This window comes from Trichechus manatus, unplaced genomic scaffold, assembly GCF_000243295.1.
Source record: "Trichechus manatus latirostris isolate Lorelei unplaced genomic scaffold, TriManLat1.0 scaffold00040, whole genome shotgun sequence".
In the NCBI taxonomy this organism is placed as follows: Eukaryota; Metazoa; Chordata; class Mammalia; order Sirenia; family Trichechidae; genus Trichechus; species Trichechus manatus.
The window spans coordinates 12,537,261-12,550,706 of NW_004443976.1; positions in this window are offsets into that span (position 1 = coordinate 12,537,261).

Below are 13,446 nucleotides of genomic sequence, written 5' to 3' on the forward strand. Positions count from 1 at the left end.
TGTTTATAGGGTCAATGTGAGTCAGAATGTACTCGACAGCACCTAACAACAACTATGAGGTGAGTAGCTTCTGTGGTCTCAAAAGCTTGCAAGCAGCCATCTAAGATACAACTATTGGTCTCTACTTGTCAGGAGCAAAAGAAAGAAGGAAACCAAAGTCTCAGAGAAGAAAGTAGTCTACAGGACTAACAGCCTACATGAGCCATGGCCTCATCTACCCTGAGACCAGAAGAACTAGATGGTGCCCGGCTACTACTACCAGCTGGTCTGATCAGGGCCATAATAGATGGATCCTGATAGAACAGAGAAAAGTGTGGAACAAAACTCAAATTTTTTTTATGTATGTATTTTTTCATTGTACTTTAGATGAAGGTTTACAGAACAAATAGTTTCTCATTAAACAGTCAGTACACATATTGTTTTATGACATTGGTTAACAACCCCACGACATGTCAACACTCTCCCTTCTCCACCTTGGAGGACCTTTTTTTTTTTTTTCTGGTGAAAATATACATAGCCAAAATTACACCATTTCAAAAGTTCTACATGTACAATTCAGTGACTTGGATTACATTCTTCCCGTTGTGCTGCTATTCTCACTATCCTTTTCCAAATCATTCCATTACCATTATCTTCAACTCACTGCCCCCTAGGCTTCCCATCAAAACTTTTGAGTTGCTGTTGTCAATTCGATCTCACATAGATAGTTCTTTTTTTTTTTTTGTACCTTAGATGAAGGTTTGCAGAACAAATAGTTTCTCATTAAACAGTCAGTACACGTATTGTCCTGTGGGAATGGTTAACTACCCCACGACATGTCAACACTGTCCCTTCTCAACCTTGGGTTCCCTGTCACCAGCTTTCTTGTCCCCTCTTGCCTTCTAGTCCTTGTCCCAGGACTGCTGTGCCTCATTAGTCTGTTTTGTTTTATGAGGTTGTCCAATCTCCGGCTGAACTGAACTTTGGGAGTGACTCCACCACTGAGCTAAAAGGGTGTCCGGGGCCATAGTCTCAGAGTTTCTACAATCTGTCAGGCCAGTAAATCTGGTCTTTTTTTTTTGTGAATTATAATTTTGTTCTACATCCCTTTCCAGCTCTGTCCAGGACCTCTATTGTGATCCCGGTCAGAGCAGTCAGTAGTGGTAGCTGGGCACCATCTAGCTGTCCTGGCCTCAGTCTGGTGGAGGCCGTGGTAACTGCGGTCCATTAGTCCTTTGGACTAATCTTTTCCTTGTATCCTGTTCTCTTCATTCTTCCTTGCTCCCAAAACGGGTGAGACCAGTGAAATATCTTAGATGGTTGCTCACAGGCTTTTAAGACCCCAGACGCTACTCACCAAGGTAGAATGTAGAACATTGTCTTTATAAACCGTGTTATGACAATTGAGCTAGATGTTCCCTGAAACCATGGTGCCCACAGCCCTCTACCCAGCAATTCAGTCCCTCAGGGAGTTTGAATGTGTCTATGGAGCTTCCATGACCTTTCCTTGCACAAGTTGTCCTGGCTTCCCCAGTATTGTGTACTGTCTTACCCTTCATCAAAGTTACCACTTATCTATTGTCTATTTACAGAACTCAAATTCTTAAAAAGTCCAGACTTACTGGACCAGTTGAGACTAGAGGATTCCATGAGACTATCGCCCTGAGATACTCTTTAAACCTTGAACCAAAAGTATCCCCTGAGGTCACCTTTTAGTGAGATAATAGATTGGCACACAAAATAAAGGACGTTACCTGTGAGTGCAGTGCTCCATTAAAAAACCATCTATATGAGACCAAAAGGTCAACAATTACCCTAAAGCAAAGATGAGAAGAGGGCAGGGAAACTAGAGCATTGGAAACAGAACAACCAGGATGGAATTAAAGAAAATGTTGACGCATTGTGAAAAATGTAACTAACGTCACTGAACAATTTGTGCAGAAATTGTCAAATGGGAACCTAATTTGCTGCATACATTTTCACCGAAATCATGATAAAATATTATTTTTTTAAAAATTGTCTTTTTTAGGAGGCAGTTGTTCATGAAAAAAAAATTGCCTTTTTTGAGAAATAGTCTTTATTAAACTTAAGAAGTTTCCTTATATTCCTATTAGAATTTTTTTTTTTTAATTAGAAAACGGCTGTTGAAGCTTATCCAATGCCTCCTCAGAATTTATTGGTGTGATGCTACACCCAAGTTTTAGCCATGCTTGTCTATTCATACTTCAGTCATTACTTCTCTAGTGGGGCTGGAGCTGAGGATGCAAGAAAGGGAAATTTGAAGATACGGTTTACAGGCTGGATCAAATCATAAAGGGCCTGGTGCTCCTGGCTAAGGAGTCTGTGCTTGGTCCTGAAGGCAGTGGGGAGTTTTTGCAGGTCAGATAAAATTTAAATTTGGAAAAAATCACTCCGGCTGCAGTAAGGAGAATGGATTGTGGAGGCCAGCTGGAGGCAGGGAGACTGGTTAGGGTGTGGCTGAGATCATCCAGACTGCAGGGGAGAGACATGCATTTATTTATTGCTGCTATATTGATGCCCACTTCACTGAAGACCTTATGCCAAGTTTTTTACAATACTGTAGGTGTTTCTTCCCACCCCTTGTGTGTATATGCGGTGGTGGTGGTGAGTTGGCAGTAAAAATCAGACAGAACAAATCACATTAATGAATTACTATGAACAATAACAACAAGAACAAAAGCAGAGTCCCAGTTAAGAGCCCTTCTAGAGTAACCTCTTGGTATTCCGACCTCCCCAAGTCCCTTCTGGCACCAATGGGCAGTTCATAGGTGGCTTAGCCAACACTCTGGTTTCCTACATCTTTTTCCTCTTTCCTAAACCCACTGTTGTCGAGTCGATTCTAATTCATGGCAACCCCATGTGTTACAGAGTAGACTACTCCATAGGGTTGTCTTGGCTGTAATCTTTTTTGGAAGCAGATTGCCAAGACTTTCTTTTGCAGTGCCACTGGGTGGGTTCGACTGCCAACCATTAGGTTAGTAGCTGAAAGCAAACCATTTGCGCCATCCAGGGACCCTCCTCCTTCCTGTTGTCGTTGTTGTTGTTAGTTGCCGTTGAGTCAATCCCAACTCACGGCGACCTCAAGGGTGCGGAGCAGAACTGCTCCACAGAGTTTTCAAGGTTGTGACCTTTCAGAAGCGTATCATCAGGCCTTACTTCTGAGGCACCTCTGCATGGGTTTGAACCCCCAACCTTTCGGTTAGTAGTCCACCACTTAACCGTTTGTGCCACCCAGGGAGCCCTCCTTCCTAGTAGACCCTAAATGATGTTTAGGAATCCAGTCTACCACAGACAGCCATGTGCTTCAGGTGAGCTTTCTTCAGCCCCAGTCCCAGAGGTAGAACCTGATAAGAGTAGTCAATCATGTGGTTCCATTCCCACTCTGAGCGAATGGTTTAATCATGAACTTGTGGTCCAATTCTGGCCATGAGTGAGGAGCTCTCTGCTGGGGGCTGCAGGAAAAGATTTCCTTACTGCTAAAGGGCGACACACTGGAAGAGATGTGCTCATTTTCATTGTTATGTCTGGAGGCCATATCTGAAACGGCTACAGCCATGTTGTCACCTTAAGAGGAGTCACCTGAGGACAAAGGTTCAACCCTGAGGATGACAGACTGAAAATAAGGGAAAACTTGATTTCTTGATGAGCACGGATTGATTAATCTTGGAGTATTCCTACTTCTAGTTTTATCGATATATGATAAAATATATTTCCTTATTGGTTAAGCCAGGTTGAGTAGGCTTTGTTTGTTACTTGCAGCCAGAAACCACTAACAAACGATTTGCGCTGCCAGTGTGTCCACTGCTCATGCTCTCCTGAAGGGCTTGTGACTCACAGCCAACATGACCTTCCCTTCCTTCTGGGGATGTTATGACTGGCTGCACTGCCACCCACTGAGCCTTCTGGGCACTGCCACTTCTTGTCACCATCCCCAGTACTGGATGGGATCATTGACCCATCACTGGAGACAAAGACGAAGGTGAAAGTTAGAAAGAGACTCAGAGATTGGGATGAAACAGTCAAGGAGCTATGTGTGTTGTGTAGGGTGAGACCATCAGTAGAGACAAAGGTTGCTCAAGAGATCATCAGGTAAGTGCTAAAATGGATCATTGGATTTGGGAGGGGTTAGGAAGACATCTTCTGTAATAAAACCATATCTGGAAACTTGATGAGGTAGGACAGACACTAAAACTGGGCAGCAACTCTCTGGTCCCTGAGTTTTCCTTCTCTTTGGGGATCTTTATGCTCTGCCTCCACCCTGAAGGCCCAGTTGCACAGAGTTCCTTCATAGGTACACTCTCCTAAGTTCACTAGCCCAGGTGAACTGGGATGGAAACTTCTTAAAGATGTAAACAAACACTCAGGGATCAAAAGCTCTCATACATTTATTTATGTATTTAAACTCTTAAATAGCACTTACTTCTTGGTAGAAATTTTCCAAACACTTTACAAGTATGGACTCATTTAATCCTCACAAGAACCCTAAGAAGTTGTGTTAATAGTGAAAAAGAAAGAAAGAAAGAACAAAGACAGTTGTTACGGAGTCTGTCATGGTTTGAATTATGTCCCCCCAAAAATGTGTGTATCAATTTGGCTGGGCCATGATTCCCAGAATTGTGTGGTTGGCCTCCATTTTGTGATTGTAATTTTATGTTAAAGAGGATTAGGGTGGGATTGTAACACCACCTTTACCCAGGTCACATCCCTGATCCAATGTAAAGGGCGTTTCTCTGGGGTGTGGCCTGCACCACCTTTTATCTCTCAAGAGATAAAAGGAAAGGGAAGCAAGCAGAGAGTTGGGGACCTCATACCATCAAGAAAGCAGTGCTGGGAGCAGAGCTCATCCTTTGGACCCGAGGTTCCTGTGCAGAGAAGCTCCTAGTCCAGGAGAACACTGAAGAGGAGAAGGCCGACAGAGAGAAATTGCCTTCCCCTGGAGCTGACGCCCTGAATTTGGACTTTTAGCCTACTTTGACTGTGAGGAAATAAACTTCTTTTCGTTAAAACCATCCACTTGTGGTATTTCTGTTATAGCAGCACTAGGTGACTAAGACAGAGTCTATTCTGACTCATAGTGACCTCATGTACATCAGAGTGGAACTGTGCTCCATAGGGTTTTCAATGGCTGATGTTTTGAAAGTAGATCACCAGGCCTTTTTTCTGAGGTGTCTCTGAGTGGATTTGAACTGCCAACCTTTTGGTATGCAGCTGAACATGCTAACTGCACCGACTATAAGAAGGTACTATTTTTAACCAGTTAACCAGTTGCCTTTGAGGTGATTTCCAACTTACGGTGACCCCATGTGTTGCAAAGTAGAACTGTGCTCCATAGAGTTTTCATGGCTGTGACCTTTTGGAAGCAGATCGCCAGGCCTTTCTTCCGAGGTGCCCCTGGGTGGGTTTGAACTACCAACCTTTTGGTTTGTAGCCAGGTTCTTAACTGTTTGTACCACCCAGGGACTCCTGAAGGTACTATTATCATCATCTTTTTTATGAATGAGAGAGTCACTGCACAGAGAAAGAGGTTAAGTAATTTACTCCAAGTCATATAGCTGGTAGGTGGCAGGTGCAGGACTTGAGCTCACGCATCTGGTTCCAGGGTCCATATTCTTATTACCGTGCTATATTGCCTCTCAATATTGAGTGTATGAAAATACACCCACATTCCACACTAAATATAGTATTTTTGCTGTTAAGGTTTTTGAAAAGATGTTTACTATTAAAAAAAAACTACTTATCTATAAGGAACTCTGGAGCCCTGGTGGCACAGTGGTTAAGTGTTTGGCTGCTAACCAAAAGGTCAGCAGTTGGAATCCACCAGCTGTTCCTTGGAAACCCTGTGGGCAGTTCTACTCTGTCCTGTAGGGTTGCTATGAGTCAGAATCAACTTGATGGCAACTGGTTTGGTTTTTGGTTTTACAAGGAACTCATTAAATCTATGATTGGCTCTGATTCATCAGCAATCATCATGAATACTTAGGAAATCATGGGAAGTGAGAAAAATTGACCTACAATTGTTTTCCAATGTAACGAAATTTTGGGAATACGAAATTTAACAAAGAAGTTGATTCACTACCATTGTGTTTTGTAGACAGTTATTTAAACATTCATTATTTTAGGGTTCTGCAGTTTTCTTTTGGAGTCAATAAACTTTTTTAGGTCTTACAGGCATTTCTGTAAGCTTTGAGCCCTAGGCCCTGTGCACTCAGGGGAGAAAACAGCTCTCCTAAAGGACAACAGAGGCCCTGGGTGGTGCAAATGGTTAATGTGCTCAACTGCTAACTGAAAGGCTGGAGGTTCAAGTTCACCCAGAGGTGCCTTGGAAGAAAGGCCTGGTGATTTACTTTCAAAAAATCAGCCATTGACAACCCTATGGAGCACAGTTCTACTCTGATACATGTGGGGTCACCATGAGTCAGAGTTGACTCAACAGCAACTTGTAAAGGACAACATGGAAACAGGCCCAGAAAACACAAGCCTCCTGAGCAGAGCCGGGCTTTCTGTGTCTTGGAGCTCAGGCTCCCATCTCACCCCAGCCACTGCCCTCTGCTCTCAGTGCTCACTGGCCACTGTCCTGAGCCATCTACACTTGAGCGCCTTTGGCATCTACTTCCTACCTCCCAGATCCCTGGGGCCATAAATCAGGATGCCCCTCCTAGGCACCCAGGCCTTTCCACGGCCTGGAGACAGATGCCTCAGGCCTCGCTTGGCTCTCTGTTTGTAGGCTTACCCAGGTGTGACTTCCCTCCAGGCCACACCCCGTCACCACATCCTTTAAAAAAGCAGGAGGTATCAGACTCACAGATGTGCTTTAAACCAGGATCAGTTCCTTTATGAGGGACTCCTGATTGTGAACTGAGGAAACAGAACTATAATGATAGCTTGAGACAGAGATGGGTAGTTACTTGTCTGAATGGAATAGGTGGGAAGGAACCCTTGTAAAGACAAGCTTGAAATGCTTTGAGAGGAAAGGAGAGGCGGGAGAAGGCTTTGAAGAAGTGGTACTGAGTTGTAAGTAGGGGCAAGGGGGGTTCCTGGCAGAAAGAGGAACTATGTCCAGAAGTGAGCATGCTGAAAGGGAAAGACTCACCCTGTGGAAGGATGAGGAGAGGCATGTGCCCCCTAAGTGGCCTTGAGTTACAGTCTCTTCAGTCCACGGATCCTCTCTGGTGCCTTCAGAACTTTCCCAGGGCTTGGCCAGCCCCCATCCCTCTTCTCCCAGTGTCCACACAGGAATTTCTTTCTTGGGGAAAGAAAACAGGCATCCTCTGGTTACTTGTCCTCAAAATCTCTGCTGTACACATGTTAGCTCCTCCAGGTCTTCGGATTTAAATCCTCACTGCTGCAGGAAGACCTGCTGTCAGTCTCCCTGCCACCATGGCGTCGGCCCCTGGTTGACATTACTCAGCTAGGAAGGAGAGATTCTGGCCAGGCAGGTCCACTGCAGCCTGCAGGGCAGATCTGTGTGGTTATATGCCAAGCCCTCGAAGAGACTGAGGCCCTTAAGCCAAATATCGAGGTCCAGCCTGGATTGGGCAAGAGTGGACAATGGGTCCAGAAAAATTAGAGGTAGCTGGAAGGTTGGGTAGGGCAGAGGGGAGATGGCAGACTTCAACCCTGGCCCTTTCTGGTCTGACTCCCCCTCTCTCATTAAGACATGAAGTGCACAGGGAGCTGGAGTAGAGATTGGACTGGGAGTAGGGGCAGGAATAGGTGAGGAGGTGGCTGCCTGTGGCCAGAAAACAAGAGGCTATGGAATGGAAGGAAACCTACACTTGCGCAGTACCCATCATGTGCCTGGAATTATGCTGCGTCCTTTCCAAGCTTTATTTCCTTGAAGTTTCAACAACTCTAAAATATTATCTTCTTTGTATTTGTTGTCGTTAGGTGCCAAGGTGCCATCAAGCTGGTTCCGATTTATAGCGACTCTATGTACAACAGAACACTGTCCTGTCCTGAGCCATTCCCACAATCGTTGCTAAGCTTGACCTTGTTGTTACATCCATCTCCTTGAGGTTCTCTTTTTCATGACCCTCTACTTTATCTTCTCCAGGGACTGGTCCCTCCTGATAACATGTCCAAAGTACGTGAGACGAAGTCTCGCCATCCTTGCTTCTAAGGAGCATTCTGGCTGTACTTCTTCCAAGACAGATTTGTTTGTTTTTCTGGCAGTCCATGGTATATTCAGTATTCTTCATCAACACTATAATTCAAAGGCATCAATTCTTCTTCAGTCTAGAAAGTGTTGGAGTTTGGTCTCAAGAACTATGCTCTTAATAATTCACCAGGCCTGAGCTGCTTTTGCAGAATACGCACACTGCTGCCTAAATTTGAATCCCATTCCCATTTTAACAATCTGTAGTTTGTGTCTTTTTTTTTTTTGAATCTGTGACAAACATGGCATCTTTTTTGTGAGAACAATACTTATTTCATTTTACATATATCAAAATGGCTTAAAAACAATTCAAACTTTATTAATGTCTGCACAATGCATATGCATTATCTAATAGTTTATATTTACCTGCGAATTACTTTGTGAATATATTTGTAAATTTATTTTAGTTATATTAATAAACTTAAGTATTCAAGAGAAAGATATCTCATCATTTTCCACGTTTTATTTGAATTATTATGAACAACTTTTTTTTCATTTCAAAGCATTTTTATTTTTCATAGAAACAATCTTTTTAGCAGACATTTTGGGCTGCCTTGCTGTTATGGATTGGATTGTGTCCCCCAAAAATATGTGTTGTAAATCCTAAACCTGTGAATATAACCCCATTTGGGACTAGGGTTTTCTTTGTTATGTTAATGAGGCCATTATCAATGTAGGGTGTGTTTTAAGCCAATCACTTTTGAGATATAAAAGGAGCAGTTTAGGCACAGAAGCAAGAAGCTCCAATGAGGAAAATATGAATGCCACCTGGAGATCTCCAAGGAACACCCAGAAGAAGCTGAGACAAGGATTCCCCCCAACCGCCCCAGAGGGGACAGAGACAGCCCTCCCTTAGAGCCAGTACCCTAAACTCAGACTTCTAGCCTCCCAAACTGTAAGAAAATAAATTTCTGTTCTTTAAAACTACCCACCTGTGGGACACAGTGGGAGAAAAACATAGAACAAAATTTAAATTCACAAAAAAAGACCAGACTTACTGGTCTGACAGATACTGGAGAAATCCAGAGAGTAGGGCCCCCAGACACTCTTTTAACTCAGTACTGAAGTCACTCCTGAAGTTCACCTTTCAGCCAAAGATTAGACAGGCCCACAAAACAAACAATAACACACATAGTTCAGCCATGTATACGAGAGTAAATGGAGACACCAGCCCAAAAGCAAAGAGGAGAAGGCATGAAGGAACAGGAAAATTGGATGAATGGAAACGAGGAGCCTGAGGTCAAGAAGGGGAGAGTGTTGACACATTGCGGGTTTGGCAACCAATGTCACAAAACAAGTTGTGTATTAATTGTTTAACGAGAAACTAATATGCTTTGTAAATGTTCATCTAAAACACAACTGAAAAAAAAAAACAACAATCCATTTATGGTATTTCTGTGAGACACTTGCGTCTAAACTTCTTCCTTTGTTTGAGAAATTCCCCACTTCATTTTTGGTGGGAGGCTGAACCCACTTCTTGGTTCAAGGCTGTGACCTGAACATACCAGGTGCTCACTTTCCTCGTACCACTTTCAACTAGCATGAGACACATGACCAAGATTCAAGTGCACTGACCCTGGACTTGGATTTAGGAGACAGTAGTACAAGGAAGTGGAGTCCCTGGATGGTGCAAATGGTTAATGTGCTCGGCTGCTAACCGGAAGGTTGAATGTTCAAGTTCACTCAAAGAAAGGCCTGGTGATCTACTTCCAAAAAAATAAGCCACTGAAAGCCCTGTGGAACACAATTCTACTCTGACACACATCGGGTCTCCGTGAGTCAGCACTGACTTGGTGGGAACTTTTTTTTTTTAAGTGCAAAGAAGCAAAGAGCATTTCTGAGCAGAAGCAGTTCCTAGGCGCAGCAGCAGCAGAGGCCCAGAAGTAACATCTAGTGCCCCATGGTGACAGCAGTGGCTTTAGCAATCCATTTAGGCCTATGGTAATCCTTTTTCCTGTCAAATCTAACTCTGTAGCCTTCTTGGTAATTTTGTAAGCTACCTAGCTTCCTACAATAAATCATTTTTCTCCTTAATCAGTCAGAGTTAGCGCCCATGGCTTACAACTAAGAACTTTGACAAAGACGTTGACCAAAGTCCCAGAACTAGAAAATGCCAGGTAAGACATATATGGACATTTAGGCACACATGCTGGGCGCAAACACTTAAGCTATGACTGCTAGTTGAAGGGCTGGAGGTTGGAACCCACTCAGAGGTGCCTTGGAAGTCAGGCTGGTGATCTGCTTCCAAAAGCTCACAGCCTTGAAAACCCTATGGAGGAGTTCTACTCTGCACAACATGTGATCTCCATGACTGAGTCAGAATTGACTCAACAGCAACTAACAACAACAATCCAGTCTCAAAGCTTTTAGTTGGGCTCTTTCCCCACCATTCCTGATGGTATACCGTGGAGACTGGGCTGTCTAGAAAGATCCAGGAGCCAGATCTTCCAGACCTTCAGCATATAACAGGGCTAGGGGGTAGAGGGTGGGAGGTGATGATGGAGGGAAGGGATGGGAACTGGACTGAAAGAGGTATTGGGAAACAGATTTGGTAGAGGAGGTAAGAGAGAAGTAATAAGGGGTAGGACTCCTAACCCATCCCAGGCCTTGGCTCCAGCCTTAGCTCTAGCCTCAGCTCTGTCTCATTTGTGCCGATCTCAGCCCCATCATCAGCCTCCCCACAGCCCAGCCCTAGTCCCAAAGGAGGCTCAGGGAACTCAGCTTGGTTCTTCATTAATGTGTAGTCACCCAAGCAGACTTCTTCCCTTCACACAATGAACTCCATTGCTGTGAGCGGGTGCATTTACTCTACTGCTTCATGTCACCCCCTATTCCCACTTGCCCAAGTAAGAGCATCTCGACAGATGTGCTCCCCTGGTCTTAAGCCACAAATGCTGCCCTTTTTGTCCTTGTTCTCTTTCCAGGTCATGTTCCACTTTTACTTTTCCAGGCCCTGGGTCTGGGCTTCAGGATCTGTGCTAAGTGTCCATGACCTGGTCTCGGGTGAACTGGGAAAGGGAGGGATTATGGGATGTTAAGGTTAGGAGACAGCTCCATTAGGCCCTTAGAAACTGTGGTGAAATGAGCTCCTTTATGTGGCCTTTGGCTTGGTTCTTTGGAAAAATAGTTTAGGAGCTTTTCCCCCTAAACCCTGAGGAGTTACATTTGCCCTAGTTCTTTGGTGAGCAACTTGAGCGGGTGGGGAGGGTTCCAGGTTGTTTTCTACCTCAGGGGGTTTGTTACTTTTGTCCAGGTTGAATAACATTTCCTGGGTAAGCTGTGAACAACTTCATGGTTTGATACTTTTTGTCTAGCCCTGGGCTGCAGTCTGCCCCATGATTGTTCTATTTTACACAGTTTGCAGGGATTGGTCGGTTTACTGTGCAAATTGGGTTACTTGCAGTCCACCAAGGGGATTGGTCAGTTTGTGGTCCTGCTGGGAGGGCCATGCTTTGAAATTTACAAGGAGTTTGCTTATATAAGCAGCCAACCCCACAGAGGTTTTTTTAGAGGCAAGAAGAGAGAAGAAACAGAGCGAGGAGGTAAAGAACCTCATAGAAGAGCTGTAGCACAGGTTAAGGGCTGCAATACTGAAGACAGCATTGAAGACAGCAGGGCCAGTGGTGATGGCAGAAAGCTACTTCTTGGAAAGCAGCCAAGAGAGCTGAGCAAGCTGCTACACTGGCTATGCGCTGGGCCAGTTAACAGCAGAAAAGCAGAAGGCAGTATAGGGGCTGAGCTGGCCTGCCTTTGGCAGTGGCAGATGCTCCAGCTGTTCTGAGTTGTAACCCTAAAGCTGAGAGTGGGCCAGGCGTGAGGGAAAAGAGGAGTCTGAGAGGAGGCCTATCGTAAAAGGGCCAAGAGGGCGTGTGCATGGCTGAGAGGGGCCATGTATGGCCAAGAGCAGCTGAGAGAGCTGTCCTGAACTGAAGGAGGGAGGGATGTGCTCTCCGCTTTGGGAAAGCCTTCTAGACCTTGCCTATGGGCTTCCCGGTCCTGATCCCAAGTTGTAGCCTGTTACAGTTAAACCACTTAACTATGAGTATAGTCTGTGAGTTCTGTGTGGCCATAGCAATGAATTATCGAACCCATCAGAGAAGTAGAGTGTGCCATGGGGGGAACAATTGGTGTCAGAAATATTAAAAATGTTGGAGAGTGGAGGTATGTCTGACCTCTGCCTCACAGGAACCAGCTTTGTGGTGATTCTGATTCTTATCGTTCTGGAATCTAGACAAGTTCTGATGCAAAAACACAGAAGCCCAAGATCAGCGGAACCAAGCACTGGAAAGCCTCAAGTTTTTCAGTGCCTCAGATGGCGCCATATTTTATGTGGGTAATGCCATCTATCTGACCCACCCCCTTCCCTCCCTATCTAACTTCTGCAGAGGAAGCCCCCTGGTGGGTGTACTCGGGAATGGCGGGGTTCCGCTCAGGGCTTCTCTGAGATCCTTATCCCCGGTTGTTCTCCACTCCTCCAGGCCTGCAGGCCCTAGGGGCCCCAAGGACCTCCAGCAAAGCTTCCCATGAGAAAGCTCTAGAGCAGTTTTACAGTTCACAAACTCAGACTCACTCCCAGATCCTGTGGTCCTAAAGCAAATCATGCCCAACACTTAACCCTCTCTTTTGATCTCCCAGAAGACCCTACCTACCCTCTGGGGCTTTCTCCGTGTGGGGCAGGCAAGCATTATCAGTTCGGTCCATCAGCGACCCCTTCCTGTGATAGTGCCACATCCCCTGGAACACTAGGCACCGAATCCACTCATTCAGTGATTCATCACTCACCTAACAAACACATGTCAGGCTGCATACTGGGTGTCAAAGATATGGTAATCAATAATGCAAGGTCCCACCTCCAGGGCCTCAGAGTGTAGAGGCACTGCAGGGGTGGGGGTGGGCCAGGGCAGCAGACAAAAAGGGATGATTTTACTGCAGGCTCTGATAGGCAGAGGGGCAGGCACCTAATGCAGGTCAGGAGGAGGTGGTCAGGGAGGACTTCCCAGAGGCGGTGATGCCCAAGCCATCAGGGTGCTCCCTGTCCCCCAAAATGCACCTTGGTTAATGGCAACATGCCAAGGAAAATGAAACATTGAAATAAACATGTGCGGCCTAAAGGAGACTGGAGAAACCCCGAGAGTATGGCCCCCAGACACCCTTTTAGTTCAGTGGTGAAGTTACTTCTGAGGTTCACCGTTCAGCCGGGGAGTGGACAGCCCCATAAAACCAAATGGGACTAATGAGGCACAGCAGTCCAGGGACAAGGACTACAAGGCAGAAGGGGACAGGAAAGCTGG